The sequence below is a fragment of the Bufo bufo genome, chromosome 1 (assembly GCF_905171765.1).
Source record: "Bufo bufo chromosome 1, aBufBuf1.1, whole genome shotgun sequence".
NCBI lineage: Eukaryota > Metazoa > Chordata > Amphibia > Anura > Bufonidae > Bufo > Bufo bufo.
The window spans coordinates 235,259,051-235,276,462 of record NC_053389.1 but is presented as its reverse complement, the minus strand read 5'-3'; the positions used below and the strand labels follow the sequence as shown (position 1 = coordinate 235,276,462).

The 17,412-nt window shown below is 43.9% G+C and overlaps 1 protein-coding gene across 2 annotated transcripts in view; it reads right to left on the bottom strand.

Moving 5' to 3' along the window:
• The window catches only part of HIPK2 (homeodomain interacting protein kinase 2), a 52,997-nt gene that overhangs the window by 26,659 nt on the left and 8,926 nt on the right, over nucleotides 1–17,412 (bottom strand). The window lies entirely within an intron of this gene.

Here is a 17,412-nt window from a genome sequence, read left to right as displayed (position 1 = left end):
GGAGAAGTCTGCTGCCAGACAACTATCAGCAGGAGAACAAAAGGACTGGGTAGGTTGAATCCCAAATGACCAATCCTTATCTCCCCGACATCTGCCATAGGGGAGAGCTGGGGGGATCCCATACACATAAAGTCGGTGGCTTGAGATGACATTAAAAGGGGGATTTTCTGGGATTTATATATTGATAACCTATCCACAGGATAGATCAGTGACGGCTAACCTCCGCCACTCCAGAAGTGGTGAAATTATGACTCCCAGCATGCTCCATTCATTTCTATGGAGTTCTGAGTACAGCCAAGCAAGTGTGCATCTTGGGAGTGGTTGTAGTTTTACCACAGCTGGAGTTTAGACATCACAGGAATAGGTCATCAATATGGGACAGGTGGGGGTCCGATTTCCGGGAACCCCCCCCGGTCAGCTGTATGAAGAGGCCCCAACAACCCAGGATCCACATGGCCTAGACGCAGCTCAACCCCATTCACGTGAGCTGCAAAAACCAAGAACAGCCGCTATATAATGTAAGGCGTTGTGCTTAGTAAACTGCAAGGTGGCTCCCGTGAGCACCGTGGCCTCCTCAAACAGCTGATCGGCATATTGAGGATATGTCATCAATACTTAAACCCCGGAGAACCTCTCTAATGTAAGTGTATGGTCAGCTTAGGGTAAATGAACATGAGTTAGACTTGCCGCTGTGGATTTTTCTGCGGAATCTGGAAAGAAGAAGAAAAGTCAATGGAGTTGACGTTGCAATTGTGGATTTTGATGCCCATACACAGGTAATCTGCTGAGAATTATCATTGCTGATTAATTGCAGATTTTGAAGGAGTTCATTATTAATTAACTATCCTCAGGGTAGGTCATCTATATCTGATTGATAGGGGGTCCAACTCCCGGCACCCTCAGTGATCAGCTGAGGAGACCGTGGCACTCCACTGACATGTCCATCGGTCACAAGGCCTATTTGTAGCTCAGCTCCATTCATATGAGTGGGCCTGGGCTGCAATCCCGAGCACAGCCCCTACAGTTATGTCCCCTGACCCCCTCAATGACTGCCCTGCTAACACAATCTCCCAAATGAGGAGACGGCCTGCAATACAGTTCGGTTATCTAAAAATTTCGTTATGGATTCCGCTACCACGGACTATAAGTTTTATGGTCCGTGGTAGCGGAATCCATAACGGAATTCTTAGATAACCCGAACCTTGTACGCCGAACTTGAAAGCAGAAGTTCACTCAACACTACTCATGAACATGGAAGGTTAGTGCTGTATTTGCACAGGTGAGTCAAGTTTTGCTACTTTCTAACTCCTTTTACAGATTTAGGCCTAATGCACACGAGTGCTTATGGGATGGAGGGGCCCATTCAAAAGTTTACTATGGGGCCGAGCCCATCCTAATTAGGTCTCTGCCCACTATCGGCTGTTATCGCCAGTGGAAGCTGCAGCCAGCCACACAAGTGCCACCAAAAAAGGACAAAGAAACCTATTTGTGACACCACAGAGGGCGATATGGAAACACCAAGCGCTCCAGCATGTGGGGCACATTTATCAAGCTCGTCTGTTTTGGGCCATAAAGTCAGACAGGAGTATTTCATTCATCTGTCTTTCTATTGCCGAGAATTTATTATAAGTCTCACAGCTGTTGATGAAATAGACTTGGTGTATTATTAGGCTACATTCACATGAACGAGGCGTTTTGCGGATCCACAAAACACGGATACTGGCCCATGTGCGTTTCGCAATTTGCAGACCGCACACACCGCCGCCATCATAGAAAATGCCTATTCTTGTCCGCAATTGCATAAAAGAATAGGACATGTTCTATTTTTTTTTTGCGGGGCCGCGGACCGGAAGTACAGATTCAGCCCCATAGAAATGAATGGGTCCGCACCTGTTCGGCAAAATTGTGGAACGGATGCGGACTGATTCATACGGTTGTGAGAATGTAGCCTTAGGCCTCATGCACTCGGCCGTTGTTTTGGTCCGCATCCGAGCCGCCGCTTTGGCGGCTCGGATGCGGACCCATTCACTTCAATGGGGCCGCAAAAGACGCGGCCAGCACTCCGTGTGCTGTCCACATCCGTTGCTCCGTTCCGTGGCCCCGCTAAAAAAATATAACATGTCCTATTCTTGTCCGTGCTTTGCGGACAAGAATAGGCACTTATATTGAAGACTGTCTGTGCCATTTCGCTAATTGCGGAACACGCAAGGACGCCATCCGTGTTTTGCGGATCCGCAATTTGCAGAACGTAAAACACACCACGGTCGTGTGCATGAGGCCTTAGTCTGACCTCAGGTGGTTGTTTTTCAGTTAGACAGGTTCATATTCACTTAGACTGGTCTAATTTATTTGTGCATGAAAAAAAGTTAAATCTTTGCAGAGAAAAGTTTCATGTCTCCATGAAACTGCGACTTTTGATAAAAAAAAGAAGAAAAAAAAAAGAAAAACAACAACTCACTTCAGCACTGAAAACAGACAAAGAAAAGCACGCCAGTCCTGGGGTGGAGTAGAAATTAGACTGTTTTCGGGAAAAATTCAGGCATCTACATAAATAGGTTAAAAAAGTTAGAAAACTTCTGAATTAGTCTAAAATAAATAAATAAATAAATAAAATTAATAAGACTAAGACTATCTAAAACAGCATGTTTTAGACTAAAACAGGCACAGATAGTTACTATAGTAAATGTGCCCCGCAGCTTTAGCCAACATCTAGGGCTGGCAGTTTTGCCGCAAAATAAAAAAATGAAAAGGCAGGTGAAAAAAAATGCCATTAAAAAAGTGCAGAAAACGCCACTAAAAACGCTAAAGAGTGAGTGCAAAAGCAGTCTTAGGGACCTTACACACATTAATTTGGCTGTGGAATTCTTTTGCAACCTGCGTGTTTTTGTGGCGGTGCTAGGCCAGAAACTGGCGTAAAAAAAAGTTGAAAAATGCAACTTTTAAATGCCATTGGCATTTCTATGCCTCCCTTGGTTCTAAAGAGGGTGTGGGCTGAGCCGTCCGCCCTGCCACATTTATCATTTAGTAGCAAACAAGGACTGATATCTACACCAGCTACGAGCAGGCAGATACGCATCGGCCGTGTGACTTGAATAGGTCTGCGATCCACAAGATATGGCAAAACATACACTGTGAGGAGGCACAGACCTGAAAGCCCACGGGAGGGCTTCTGATCTGTGCCCCCCACTGCAAAAGAGAGGACGTGTCCTATATTCTGGCGTATCTTGTGGATTGCGGACCCATTCAAGTCAATGGTCCGCAACATGGGCATGGCGACCATACGGACATCTGAATAGAGACTTCAGTTTTACATCTTAAATGATTTTAATGACTTGTCCACTTGGGGGCACTATAGGTAGAATAATTGTGTCCTATTATTTTTACTGATTTTTCATTGTCTCCCCTGCAATGTATAAAGAACATGATATTCACAGCTTTTTAAGGATCCTTGGACATAAGTAAAGGAATCCAGGTGACATAACCTCATACCCAGCTACCCCTGAAACGCACTGCGCCATGCAGAAGCCGAGGCTTCCTGACACTAGTACCACATATAAACGTGACTACAGGAGAATATAGACTCCATACAGAAATATGTCCATGTTGACAAGATCCCTCATTATATTCAAGGTGACTCCTCCATAAAGGGAAGCAAGATGGCGGCCTGAGCGCACGCTGCCAGAATGTATTTGAGTCACTTTCAGGAGGCACTTGGGTGAGGCGATGTTTACTGGCTGGATTCTTGCCCTCTGCAGCGCTTCTTTGTGTGAGAACAAAGGCTCGCGTCTCCCAGCTCGCTGGATCCAGAGCCACAAAGCTGCCTCTCACAGCGATATTTATATCAGAGCATGGCGCACATGACAAAGGCCGCATTGCCTCTGTCTGGGCCTCATTGTTTCCCTGAGAACTGAAGAAACGTAACCCCTCATTTACAATGCTGCACACAACGTTGGGGGGAGGGGCACAAACGTTAGCGTTAATTGTGTTCCGATAGGATTGAAAAATCACAATCATGGAGGATAAAATGGACAGTGAAAAGGGAGATAATTAGATAGGTAAAGATAGATAGGAGGAGAGGGGAAGAGAGATAAGGGAAAGAGAAGAGACAAGAGGAAGAGGGAGAGAGGGGGGAATAGAAAGGATAGAGAGAGGATAAGAATATTAGGAGAGAGGTAAAGGTGAGATATAAAAGAGAACAGAAGGAGGAGCGAGAAGGATAGAGAGGAAAAGGAGAGCGATAAGGAAATAGAGAAAGGAGAAAAGAGAAGAGAGAGATTAGGAGACGAAGGAGAGGGCGGAGAGGAAGACAGATAGAGAGCTACATTAGATATCAGACAGAGGTACATTAGATATCAGACAGATTAGATACATAGATATCAGATAGAGCTACATTAGATATCAGACAGAGGTACATTAGATATCAGAGAGAGCTACATTAGATATCAGACAGAGCTACATTAGATATCAGACAGAGGTACATTAGATATCAGACAGAGCTACATTAGATATCAGAGAGATTAGATACATAGATATCAGATAGATAGGAGATAGATTAGATTTGAGGTCATTCTGTTCCCATCATTCTATATTTATAATAAACCTCATGAGACAGCATGTAATAATAATAAAATGAGTATGAGGTTTATTATCTGGTTTTTATTTTGGGCTCCTCTTTCCACTGAGCTGCATCATGACTTTCTGGCACGACTCCTGTGTCTGCTGATCTCACACTCAGCAGGTGGGAGAGGAGAACTATTAATGTATGTGACCAAGAGCAATTATCCAGCGCATGAAGCTGGGTGATGTCACAGTGATGTCATATGACTCATTTGGTGACTCACCAAGGCATTGGAGCCTCGCTGACCATTAACTCTTCATGTGCCCCCCCACAAAACATATCCCTTGTAGAGCAGACAGAAACCCTTCTATAAACCACACACACATAGTTCCCTTCCTTCATGCTCTGCTCTCTCTGTCAGTATTTAATACATTTCTGGCTGTCTATTCATAAACTAGGAAGCTCAGAATAAACACAGGCTAGGGCTACATGGCAACTCTGGTCGTGTGACAGCTGACGTGGCCAGGATCGCACAGTAGGGACGATCCTATATAAATGAATGGGATCACAGTGCGAGTCGTAAAAAATTCAACACTCCTGTATTTTTTGCGTCTCGCGCTGCAATCCTATTCATAGGCAATGAATTGAGTAACTTGAAAAATCTCTGTAAAATGGCTGCTGCCGAGTAACTGGAATGATTTACGGTTTAAAACAGCAGTTTCACTGCGATTTTTTGGCGCAGCGGCTGCAGGGGAGGGCGCAGCGACCGCGTGCAGCGGCCGCAGGGGAGGGCGGGGACGCGCGCAGCAGCCGCAGGGGAGGGCGGGGACGCTACACAAGGAGAAAAGACTACACAAACAGAACGGCTACATGCCAGGAAGAGACCGCAAAGGAAAGGGGAAAGCACATAGACCATGTAGAATATCCCGCTCTCATTTTCAGCTTCTCACGTGCAGCAATGACTAATAGGACAACACAGCGTCTCCTCCATCATAATCTGCTACATGAAAGTCGAAACTTCATATCCTGTAAATATCCTGGAAAGAAATTACAGGAAGATGAACGGCTCTATGCAAATCTCCCCAACTGCACAGATAATCGCACGCTATAATATGTTATCAGGAGAAATGGCTCATCCACAGATTCAGCAGGTCACGGCGGCCATTAGAGCCAGAGTCTCAGTCCAGTCAAGAATTTATATATCCAGCGTTAGCTACAATCCGGTCATTGAGAAACAACGTGTCTGATGTATATGGAACGGGCCCCATTAGATGCCTGATCTCCTGAGTAAGGCCTCTTGCACACGACCGTATGGCTTTTTCTGTATTTTGCGGTCGGTTTTAAACTGATCTGTTTTTCCGTTTCAGTAGTGTTTTCCACTTCTGTTCCGTTTTGCCATTCCGTTTGTGGTCCGTTTTTTGCGGCTCGCAAACGGAAGCATACAGCAAGTACATAAAAAAATTGGGCTGGGCATAACATTTTTTGCTAAAACGGAACGGATACGGGAGACATACAGATGCATTCAGTTTTTTTTTTGCGGACCCTTGACTTGAATGGAACCACAGAACGCGATTTGCAGGCAATAATGGGGCATGTTCTATCTTTTAACGGTACAGAAATACGGAAACGGAATGCATACGGAGTACCTTCCGTTGTTTTTGCAGACCCATTGAAGTGAATTGTTTGCGGTCTGTATGCAGTACCAAACACAAAACTGAAAAAAATAAATAAAAGAAGAGGTAAGAAGGGTGGAAATTTACAGGGTGTAAAGGAGTCCATGAGTACAGCCATGAAGAACATTATGCAAACGCCCTCCTTGATGAAAAATATAATAGGATTCACTATTACACAAAAGTCGCCGTTCAGCTTTTTAACTTCCCAGAAGTCATTCTTCATTCTCAGAACGAAGAAATAGGTTTGGAAAATGAGTTTACACAGCAGCCACCCCTCCCCCAACACAAAACCATCTCCATGTACTGTGAACACTCCAAGGTTCAACACTCTTACGGTATGTCCCCACATGACTGAAACGCGGCAGGTTTTCTGCAGCAGAAAATCTGTAGCGATGCTAGTAGAAAACCTGCAGGCAAAAATAAAAAAACGCACCAAATGGTGCATATTTTTTTTTATTGCAGATTTTGATCCGGAAATGCTGCTGTTGTGATGCCCAATTCACTTGTTGCATTGCAAAGGGCAAAATCCACAATGAAAATCTGCTGTAAAAATTGGCATGCTGCAGCACTGGTCAATTTCTGCAACGTGTGGATGAGAATGGCTAAAGGCTCATTCACACTGCATGTGGACATACCCCTGGGATAATACGTTCACACGGAATGGAAAAGTCTGCTGTGGATGTTGTTGCTAATCTGCTTATGTTGCTGTGGATTTCACCCTCCCGACTGAAAAGGACGAGACCCGCGGCATAGATTGGCATGCTGCTGACTTCATATATGCATCACAGCTCAATTTGTCCTGCGGATTTTTTAAGCAGTGTGTAGTAGATTTTTTAAAATCTTTCACTTTGCTGGTGCTGTGCAACGCTGCTGATTTTCTGCAAACCTGCTGCGTGAACACACCCTTAGGGGCTCATTTACACGACCACAAAACATGGGCACCAGTCGTGATCTGCAAGACACGGCAAAAGCTAGGACAGGACCTATCTTTTGCGTTGTGAAGGCACGGAAGGGCTTCTGATCTGTGCCTCCGCTCCGCAACAGATCAGAGATATCGTATCTTTTGCCGTATCTTGCGGATTGCAGACCCATTCAAGTCAGTCAATGGGTCCACGTTCGCAGCACAGAGTTCACGCGGCCGGTGTTCTTGTATCGCAGACCGCTGTTTGCAGTCCACAACACAGGCACGGCGACCATGCGGTCATGTGAATGAGCCCTTACAGAGATAGATCATGCAGTGAAAAAAAAAAAAAACAATACTGGATCAATGTGACTTGACCACCTAGGGGTGCAGCTTCCATCTGGAGAGGTTAGAATGTCTAAAGTCTAGCAGCTTTCAGAAGATGTTCACTTTCTCTCTTCCCCTTCCCCTACATGGTTAATCACCTATTTGTAGAGTAAAAACTAAGGCTGTATTACAGAGCCAGATATGTCAGGCGATTGTCAGGAAGGAATCGTTCCCTCCCAGCATTCGCCTGCTCGCTAGTGGAGGAGACCCCTGCTATTACATGCAGCAATCTCCTCTGCAGCATGAGGAGGAGTGATCGCTATGCCCTCGCTTGTCTCCATACTATCTAAGGCTAGGTCTACACGACGACATTTTGTCGCACGACAATTTTTTAAAATGATAGTCTATGGTGTCGCACTGTGACATGCTGCGACGCGACAGTTGCAAAAAATCCATTCGAGATGGATATTTCTGCGGCTGTCGCGTCGCAGCATGTCACATGTCGCATTGCGACACCATAGACTATCATTATAAAAACATTGGTGCGGCAAAAGTATTACACTGCAAGATGATCGCTAATGAGCATTCATGCCAACGCTCATTAACGATCAGCCAAAAAAAAAAATAATTTTATAAAATCGGGTGGTGTAATACAAGCTTAAGAAAAAAAAGAAAAAGAAAAAAAAGTTCTGCATATTTTTCAGGCTTTCAAGAAGATTTCCATAAATGTTATTCAAAGCCAAATGAGGCTCCGAGCAAAAGACTGTGTCCGTTTTGTGGTCCGCAAACCACGGAGCCACAAAATACGGATGCGGTCCGTATGCCATCCTCATTTTTTTTTGCGGACGATGGTCCAGCATTTTGCAGACAAGTATAGTACATGTTCTAATTTTTTACGGAATGGATATACAGATGCTGATCACATGGCTGATCTATGTTCTTTACGCCCCTTGCACATACAAATGCGGACCCATTGAAGTCAATGGGTCCGCTAAAAAATACGGATGCAACACGAATTGCGAAATACATATGGTCAAGTATATGAGCTGTTTTTTTAAGCTCTGTGTAGATTTCTGTTTGGGAATTTCCCATGTGGTAATATAAGTAAGTTAAGGTAAGAAGACAAAGTGATTCTGGAAAACGAGCCCGATGGAAAAGTACAGTGTCTGCTGAAAAAAAAAAGACAAAGTCTAAATTTATCTCCTACTTGCTGTGAAAATGAATGAGGTCTCATGTTCTCTGTTATCAGCTGTTTCAGGCTGGCTGTAGTGTTGTATAATGGGATGAGTGACAGGTAGTGCAGAAACCTCCCGGACCCCCATGATGACTACTTTATGTCACATATCTCCAGAGACATTTACATCCCTATGTGACCCATATCAGCTGCCCCTCTTACAAGGCGTCTTGACTGTTAGGAGCGCCAGACTGCAGAGTTGCTGTCCCATAAAGGGACTGTATTTTGTCAGTATGAATGACATAAATAAGTTTATGATTATTTCAATCTTTGCCTGTTGCAATGTCCCTGCATCCCATAGGTCAGGTGCATTGTTGAGGCAACACAGAGCTCTGTATACATGTATATAATACCCGAGCCTACATAAATATACCATGCAGCCCCAGTCAGGCGGAAGCACCTGGCACCGGATAATTACATACATATTGCTTCTACCGTTACATCATACTACACCAAGTTTCATCTGAAAACGACCTATTGCTTTAATCAGATTTTTAAGTAAAATAATTTGGTGTTTTGTTTTTTTCTAATTTTAAATGTCATTACCAATATTGAAAAATAATCCTGAAATTTTGCAGTTTTTACACTGAGCCTCATACTAGGCCTGGGATCAGCAACCTCTGGCACCACAGCTGTGGTAAAACTACAACTCCCATCATGCACACTTGCTTGGCTGTTCTCGAAACGCCCATAGAAGTGAACGAGGCATGCTGGAAGCTGTAGTTTCACAACAGCTAGCGTGCCGGACTATGCGGACACTTCTTGTTCTGTAGATATTGCTTCTCAGCAGTCATTGCAATTCTCATAAGAAGATGGATTTACAATGCAAGGTACACCTCTTATCAAGGCAGATAACACAGCATCCATCACTGACAACAGGTGATGGTGTCAGCTCCCCTCCCCTTATACAGGGACCTCTGTACAGGTCACAAAGCACGCTCATTACACTCTCCAGACCAGCTCCTTGTGTCCATATGGTTGAGGTTAAGCATGTCTGAATGCTGTTAACTGCATCCCAGACAAGATAGCTGCCCCCATAGTTCTGTGCAGAAAATACAATAAAAATGTAAAAATAGAATGTGGGGCAGTATCTGGTTCTAATTAATAAAATAAAATCTAGGGTACGCTTCCCTTTAACAATAGAGATTAGATAACCGGGACCCTGGTCTGCCTGGGCATGGGGCACACCTTAGGGTACTTTCACACTAGCGTATTTCTTTTCCGGCATAAAGTTCCATCACAGGGGCTCTATACCGGAAAAGAACTGATCAGGCATATCCCCATGCATTCTGAATGGAGAGTAATCCGTTCAGGACGCATCAGGATGTCTTCAGGTCAGTCGTTTTGACTGATCAGGCAAAAGATAAAACCGCAGCATGCTACGGTTTTATCTCCGGCGAAAAAAACTGAAGACATGCCTGAATGCCGGATCCGGCATTTTTTTCCCATAGGAATGTATTAGTGCCGGATCCGTCCTTCCGGCCTGCGCAGACTGGTAAAAATTTGAAAAAATATACAAGACGGATCCGTCTGTCCGCATGACAAGTGGAGAGACGGATCCGTCCTTGCAATGCATTTGTGAGAAGGATCCGTCTCGCAAATGCTTTCAGTCAGCGGCAGATCGGCGGATCCGGCGGGCAGCTCCGACGACGGAACTGCCCTCCGGATCACACTGCCGCAAGTGTGAAAGTAGCCTTACTCCTTCCTGCCTATCTTGTGCTGGTCTTTTACGGCAGAGACTGCAACAGAAAGTGAAGATACAGTAAAGTGGAGGCTGAACAGCTGCTCCTATTGAGGTTCCTGTTAGAGGAGTAGAGACCAGTGCCAAGCCATGGACAAGATAAAAGGGTTGTATTACAGGGCACTGCTGCAGGTGGCACAATATTATCAGCAACAGGTCAGTAATAATATGGTGTACATCTCCCAATAGTCCCCGATCTGGCGGAACAGTCCCAAATTTCTGAGTCATGGACAGCTGAGGTATGTCCTGCTTTCCTGAGGATGCAGAGCCAGTTGAATGCAATGGCGAAGCAGGGAGCCATCAGCTCCCTACTTCACAATTCACCGGCCGCACCTCTCCCTAGCAGCAGGCGCGATGTGGTGTGGCTAAGCAACCGAGCTGACAGGACAGGGGATGATCATCTGGCCTGTCCACTCTTGTGCTTAGCTCAGTAAGCCTTCCGAGGTCACCTCATCACGCGTACTGTTGTGGGGAACAGAATGAGCTCCATTTGCTGGGGGAACGGGGCTAGGCGAGTTATTTTTTTATTAACAGTACAGGCTTCACTATTGTAATGTGGGCACTAAGGGGGCATTCTATTTTGTGGGGGAACTAAGGGGGCACAACAGTTGTGAAAGGATATTACTGTGTGGGGGCACTAAGATGGCATAACTACTGTGTGGGGGCACAAAGGAGACTGGGTGGGATTGGGCATATATAGATAGAGAGGTATATAGCTTAGTGTCACAGAATTGTTCCATGGCTCGTTATGCACACCACAGATGCTGGCCAACCTTTGGCTTTATTAAAAAGTTGGGAGGTATGGGGTACCACTGTGTAGAGGCAATTCCTACCCTGGAACTACTATTTACCCAACATGAGCACCAGGGGGCAATCGCTGCAAGGTGGCACCACTGTGTAAGTACTAGGAAGCTAGCTAATGTTGTTGTATTATAGAGTAGTATATTAAATTATAGCCCTATATCACAGAATACCTCTGTTCTACTGTATTACACCTATATATACTACAATACACATGGTTCAGTAGACTGTGGGTGCTTTCATACATGCTGCACAAATCCCCACACATTTATCCTGATTTTCCAAATTTGTAGAAAGCTGTGTTTCCAAAAACCACTTCACAGATATTACACATGAATAGAGTTCAAAAGACTGGGGAGGGGGAGAAGAAAAAGATGGTATTCAACACATGTGAAAGGACCTTTAATTATACATATTCTACTACAACATTATACTATGCTATCAGATTACACTAAATTATGATTATACAAAACTATATTATAATACTCCATTATATTAGACTATATTATACGACTCGGTAATTCTATAAGCTATTATAGTACATCATCACACGTTACTACTTTAATATGTACTATTTCACACTACACTTGCTGCATGGCACACGCATTCACTGTTAATTTCCACGGCTTTGCAATGTGGTTCTTGTCCGCACATTTTCTACAAAAGACGGTGTTAAAAAAAAAAAAAAAAGGGATGGTGGCATTCAGCATGTGTGAAAGAAGCCTTAATTCTACTACTTTATCCAGGGGTGAGATTCTACTTTTTAACAACAGGTTCCCTACTCAACGGCGGACAAGCGGCATCATGACATATACTTACACCATATATATGCAACACATACACCATATACATGGTACGCATCCATAAATACACCATGTATACACTACACACACCTCTGCCTGAGGAGCTAAACGCACACCTGAGAACGGTGATACGGATGACTATAGGGATGAGGGCTTCATCTCCCACTGCCCTGCCGCTGCTACCAGAGCACCGGATCGGTGCTCCGATCCGGCTGTAATTTTAACAACCGGATCTGGAGAATCGGAGGGAACCGGTTGAATCCCATGCCTGACTTTATCACACTGCAGTACATTATACTCTCAAGTTGTATTATACTAAGTTATGATATTATGATGTTACGCTATTCTATTATACACTATATTACAATAATCTATCAGGCAGCACGGTGGCTCAGTGGTTAGCACTGGTGGTCGAATTCGACCAAGGGCAACATCTGCATGGAGTTTGTATGTTCTCCCTGTGTTTGGGTGGGTTTCCTCCGGGTTCTCCGGTTTCCTCCCACACGCCAAAGACATACTGACAGAGACCTTAGACTGTGAGCCCCATTGGGCACAGTTGAAAGATAATGTCTGTAAAGCGCCGCACATAGTGGCGCGGCTGGCGCCATATAAAGTGCAATAAAAATAAACTATGTTATACTACTCATTAATGCTATATACTACTATATCACACTGTCCTACTTTATTATATGGATTATTCCAGTTGCTCAGTGTCTGACTGTACAGAAGAGGAGCAGGTTGGTTTTGCATACAGCAGTCGCCTCTCTGGTGGGCGAGTCTCCGGGAAGCGCTCAGGCATGTAAGCACTGAATATGGGTTCACCAGCCTTTTTTTTTGTTAAAATTTAGGTCACCGGCTTTTGGGGGGGGGGGGGAGATTAAAAAAAATATATGAAAAAAATGTATCAGTCCATTAACCCTCCCAGAATTCACCAGGGTGTAAGGCTGCTGCCTGCATTGTGCAATCTTGTCCAGACGGTGGGAAAATAAACCTTCTAGAAAAATTTCACAGTCTAATTGTTTTAACGAAACAAACAGGATAATGAGTTTTATCTGCCGGAGTCCGGGTTCTAATATTGGAAGGATGAGGGACGGTTTACATCGGGCGGTGGCTCCTGATCACACTACCGCCATACTTTTGCAGAATACATTTTGGGCATTTTTGTTCCGCTGAAGATGCTCCATAATGGTTATAAACTTAATTTCAGGAAAATCTGATTAAGGCCTCCTGCACATGATCGTATCCATTTTTGAGGTCCATAAAACACGGATACCAGCCGTGTGCGTTCCGCATTTTGCAGATCGGTATGTCCTGCCCTCAGAAATGTCTATTCTTGACCGCACCAAGGACAAAATAGAATATGTTCTATTTTTTGTACGGGGCCCCGATACGGAAATATGACATCCATGTGCTGCCTGCATTTTTAGTGGACCCACAGAAATGAATGGATTTACATGCAATCTGCAAAAAATGCGGACCAGACATGGACCAAAACTATGGTTGTGTGAATAAAGCCTTAAAGAAATGGTTATTAGAGATATAGATAGCTCCATTACAAAATCTTTTCTCTAACTTCGTGATTTCAGAAGGGGTATGGGGGCTCTGCAGGGCTTGGGATCCCACAGTCCTATCCGCACGCACTCTAATTGTACACGAATACATAAAAATAGCTTCCCATTAGTTGCATGCAGGCTTCTGCTTTCTGTACTCACTGTCAACTTCCATAATTCAACGCCAGGTGGGAGGTCACAAATTGAGGGTCAGTAAAAGAAGTGGGGTTGCTCAGCAGCACAGAGTATTTCAGGAGAACAGTGTGCTGATCTTATGGGAGGTCACTAGCTTGGCATTACAAAGTGAAAACATTAAAGGGACACTGACAGGCCCAATAACCCCTGTCCACCTTATAAATACAGCAAACTCATGTTTTATAACCTGAAGTAATCGCTTTTCTTTCTGCCCAAGGGGCGGCGTTTCAGCTTCACTTCTGCCCAGCCAGCCGCCCCCCAACCGCCGTTTTGAAGCGCCGCCCAGCTCATCAATATTCACTTCGCTGGGCGGCTTCTGCTGTCCCCGACGTTCCGAGATCCGGCGCATGCCCAATAGAAAGCTACGGGCATCGGACTCACTTTCAGCTTCTGCGCATGCGCCCGGCACCCATAGCTTTCTATTGGGCATGCGCCGGATCTCGGTACGTCGGGGACAGCAGAAGCCACCCAGCGAAGTGAATATTGATGAGCGGGGCGGCGCTTCAAAACGGCTGTTGGGGGGCGGCTGGCTGGCAGAAGTGAAGCTGAAACGCCGCCCCTTGGGCAGAAAGAAAAGCGATTACTTCAGTTATAAACATCAGTTTGCTGTATTTATAAAGGTGGACAGGGGTTAGACTTATATGTTTTTAATACACATTAGAAGACCTGTGCACATATATATATATATATTTTTTTTTTTTTATGCTTATTGGGCCTGTCAGTATCCCTTTAAGGTCCCCAGCAGCACAGAAGAGCGCGCCGAATGCCGATCTTGTGGTAAGTCATAGGCTGAAAGTTAGGGTCCCCAGCAGAGCAGAGTATTTCAGAAGCTTACTTTGCTGATCACATGATGGACAGAAAAGGGTGTGGGACAACCTATACATTTCTTGCCTCCATCTGAACATCCCCATTTTATTTTCGCATAGCTGCAATCCCTCCGATTTGCCTCCATATCCTGTTTATTAGATAACTTGAATTCCCGGAATATTTGACTGTGCAAATACAAGTGGAAATTTACCATATTAACCCCATTCACCAAGCATATAGAACAAGACAGGAAGAAAGAACGAGGAGATGTCAGGTTTACTGCTACATGAAGATAAATTATTTTGTGAAAAGATAGATATTCGTTGGAGGCTTTAGATTGATTTCTTGTACTCACAGGAGGACCTATCAGATAAAAGCTTTAACTTAAACTGGAATTGAACTGGATGCCTATGTTTCCCTTCATTCATTAGTACAGACCAAAACTGGAGGATCTGACAAAAGCAACCAATGTGATCACAGCTTTAAATTTTCCAGTGTAAGTTAGAAATTACCGAAATCTGTCTGGTATGTCCATAGCAATTCGTTTTCTATGCAGACTACAGGACAAAGAGCAGATACTGAGAATTACACCCAGTATACAGGACAGGAGAAGTGGTACTGTGCAGTGTCCATATATACAGAATAAGAGCAGATACTGAGAATTACACCCAGTATACAGGACAGGAGAAGTGGTACTGTTCAGTGTCCATATATACAGAATAAGAGCATATACTGAGAATTACACCCAGTATACAGGACAAGGTAAGTGGTACTGTGCAGTGTCCATATATACAGAATAAGAGCAGATACTGAGAATTACACCCAGTATACAGGACAAGGTAAGTGGTACTGTGCAGTGTCCATATATACAGAATAAGAGCAGATACTGAGAATTACACCCAGTATACAGGACAGGAGAAGTGGTACTGTGCAGTGTCCATATATACAGAATAAGAGCAGATACTGAGAATTACTACCAGTATACAGGACAGGAGAAGTGGTACTGTGCAGTGTCCATATATACAGAATAAGAGCAGATACTGAGAATTACACCCAGTGTACAGGACAAGAGAAGTGGTACTGTGCAGTGTCCATATATACAGAATAAGAGCAGATACTGAGAATTACACCCAGTGTACAGGACAAGAGAAGTGGTACTGTGCAGTGTCCATATATACAGAATAAGAGCAGATACTGAGAATTACATCCAGTATACAGGACAAGAGAAGTGGTACTGTGCAGTGTCCATATATACAGAATAAGAGCAGATACTGAGAATTACACCCAGTATACAGGACAGGAGAAGTGGTACTGTTCAGTGTCCATATATACAGAATAAGAGCAGATACTGAGAATTACACCCAGTATACAGGACAGGAGAAGTGGTACTGTGCAGTGTCCATATATACAGAATAAGAGTACATACTGAGAATTACACCCAGTATACAGGACAAGAGAAGTGGTACTGTGCAGTGTCCATATATACAGAATAAGAGCAGATACTGAGAATTGCACCCAGTATACAGGACAAGAGAAGTGGTACTGTGCAGTGTCCATATATACAGAATAAGAGCAGATACTGAGAATTACACCCAGTATACAGGACAGGAGAAGTGGTACTGTGCAGTGTACATATATACAGAATAAGAGCAGATACTGAGAATTACACCCAGTATACAGGACAAGAGAAGTGGTATGTGCAGGTGTCCATATATACAAAATAAGAGCAGATACTGAGAATTACATCCAGTATACAGGACAAGAGAAGTAGTACTGTGCAGTGTCCATATATACAGAATAAGAGCAGATACTGAGAATTACACCAGTGTACAGGAACAAGATAAGTGGTACTGTGCAGTGTCCATATATACAGAATAAGAGCAGATACTGAGAATTACACCCAGTATACAGGACAGGAGAAGTGGTACTGTGCAGTGTCCATATATACAGAATAAGAGCAGATACTGAGAATTACACCCAGTATACAGGACAGGAGAAGTGGTACTGTGCAGTGTCCATATATACAGAATAAGAGCAGATACTGAGAATTACACCAGTATAAGGACAGGAGAAGTGGTACTGTGCAGCGTCCATATATACAGAATAAGAGCAGATACTGATAATTACACCCAGTATACAGGACAATACATGTGGTACTGTGCAGTGTCCATATATACAGAATAAGAGCAGATACTGAGAATTACATCCAGTATACAGGACAAGAGAAGTGGTACTGTGCAGTGTCCATATATACAGAATAAGAGCAGATACTAAGAATTACACCCAGTATACAGGAGAATAGAAGTGGTACTGTGCAGTGTCCATATATACAGAATAAGAGCAGATACTGAGAATTACACCCAGTATACAGGACAAGAGAAGTGGTACTGTGCAGTGTCCATATATACAGAATAAGAGCAGATACTGAGAATTACACCCAGTATACAGGACAGGAGAAGTGGTACTGTGCAGTGTCCATATATACAGAATAAGAGCAGATACTGAGAATTACATCCAGTATACAGGACAGGAGAAGTGGTACTGTGCAGTGTCCATATATACAGAATAGGAGCAGATACTAAGAATTACACCCAGTATACAGGACAGGAGAAGTGGTACTGTGCAGTGTCCATATATACAGAATAAGAGCAGATACTGAGAATTACACCCACCTCATATTTATCAGGGCAATCTTTACTACTTTACTTATACTGGTTTTGGTGACAATCAAGATGGCCACCATGACATCTACCACTGCACAACAGGCCAGAATTGCCAACCACCATCCCTATGAATGTCCTCACATAAAACTGTCAAGAAAT